Source organism: Pteropus vampyrus, unplaced genomic scaffold (assembly GCF_000151845.1).
Source record: "Pteropus vampyrus isolate Shadow unplaced genomic scaffold, Pvam_2.0 Scaffold364, whole genome shotgun sequence".
NCBI classification, from domain to species: domain Eukaryota; kingdom Metazoa; phylum Chordata; class Mammalia; order Chiroptera; family Pteropodidae; genus Pteropus; species Pteropus vampyrus.
Window position 1 is genome coordinate 269403 of NW_011889145.1, and position 2170 is coordinate 271572.

Sequence of the window (2170 nt, forward strand, 5' to 3'; positions counted from 1 at the left end):
AAGAAAAACGCCATGCCCTCCCCTCAAAAGGAGGAACACAGCAGTAGCACCCTGAAGTCGGGGGGAGGGGAGATTAATGGGAGCTGAAAACCCGCAACACCTGTGCGCCGCGGACGCCCCCAAACCAGGCAGGCACCTTGTCGTGAGTTTTATTTAAGGCCCCCCTTCTCCAAACGTAAACTACGTTCAAAACCCGTCTTAAAAGATACTCATTACAAAACGGTGTTTCTAAGGAGGAAAGGAACAGAGGCAGCTCAGCCAGCCAGAGCCCTGAGTGCAGCTCCGCGAGCTGTAGGACGTGCAAACAGCCGACGTCGCGGAGCCGTCGGAGATAACCCCGAGCCCCGCGTATGGCGACCTCGTGCCACAGGTGACTGAGGGGACACGGAAGTCAGGAAACGGCCGGGGCGTGTACCTAAGTGTAGAGATAATATGAAGACACTAACGGCTGTTTCTTAGCGAGCAGATTATCGTGGGTCTATCCCACTGTATTTTCTGAATTCAATAAAAATCTATTACTTGGGGGGCAAGAAAAATCAATATCTGGAATTTCATTTTGAATACAAATAAGAAACATAAATCGCCTATGCATTCAATTAAAACAGCTAGAAAGAGGACACGATATTCCTAATTTAAAAATATAAGAGGAAGGAAATAAAGAACAAACGATAAATTAAGGTATTAAAGAGAGTGGTGCCATTAATAAATAAAACTACGTGTTCTCTGAAAAAACAATAAGTAGACGAAGAATAGAATGTGCATAAGCCCCACGACCTCGATTATCTTTAAAAGTATAGAAAATGCTGAGACGTGAACAGGCCAAGATGGGACTGGTGCCTGCACTTGGGCATTAGGTTCATATATTTTTTCCAAATGTTTTACAATGAACATAAATTCATTTTACAGTCCTAAAAAATTGACGCTGGAAATAAGTATGAAGGGGAAAGATAAGTAAACAGAATTTTAAATGGAAATGTTGACAATGGAAATGATAGACAGTTCAAAAACGGCGAAAATGAAAATTAAACCAGCGCCGGCGGAACCGCAGACTTAGAACACAGGGTCCTGCTCCGACCTCAGCCCTGGACTCCGGGGCTCCGGATGCGGCGTCTCGAGTGTCCTCGGCCCTCTGAGTCGTCCCTGTGAATGTGTGTGCCTTCTGTTCCTTTCCTTGGAATAAGCTCGTTAATGTCAATGCTTATTCAACCTGCAACTTATTTGTATATTAAAATGTTGTAGGCGCGTTAGAGCTAACGTTCCAGATCTTTCCAAAGCACAGTGATCCGTCTGTGGCATTTGGAAACATATTGGGTTCTTCGAAGTTTGATGATGTGTTTCTGGCGGAGCTGCAGGGAGTCGCCCTCATACCTTGCAGTTAGAATAAAACGCACGTTCTCCCCGGATTTCAAAACATCTAGCAGATCGGCTTAAAGCACCCCCATGTCTTAACTCGGGTTCTGTCGACGGGAAGTCCAGGCGCCGTGTGACCGCACTCTCTTCACGGGGTCTCAGGCGCAGAAATCCGGGGGGCGGCGGGCCACATTCTCACTGAGCTGCTCATCCGGGGTGGAGCCCGCTCCCCGGCTCCCTCGGGTCGTAGGCAGAGCTCTGTCCCTCCCACGGCCTTCGGACTGGGGCCCCCGCCCGCCTGCAGCCCGTGTGCCAGGGGCTGCTCCTCCCTCAGAGGGCAGCCGGCAGCCTTTGCCACCCGGCCCCGGCCAGCACGGGGCCTCACCCCCTCGAGAATCTCTCTCTCGCTCCGGTCCTCAGGCTTCCTCTGTCCCTGACCTCTAAACCCAGACCGAGGGTCGCGGGATTAGGTCGCGTTCTTGTGGTCGTCTCTCCTTAAAGTCGACCCTGCCATTTCACAACCCAAGAGGTTTGCATGTGACACGGGGGGTGCATGCCGGGGGCGAGGGATGCGGGTAGCCTTAGAACGCATCCCACCCCACGGCCACCCAAAGGACCTGAAGTCTGGGCCACAGACAGCGCCTTGTCGTTACAGACGTCTGCGAGTGGGCGAGGACAGTCGCCCCCTGGTCTCCGTAGGGTGGTGGATTTGAACTTGATTCCAGCTGGGGAGGCAGCTCCGGGTCAGTCTAAGCATAAGCAAGTCCCGGCTCTGCCTTCCTGGTTAGACTCAGCGTTCCTGGCTTTTTCCTCCACCTGC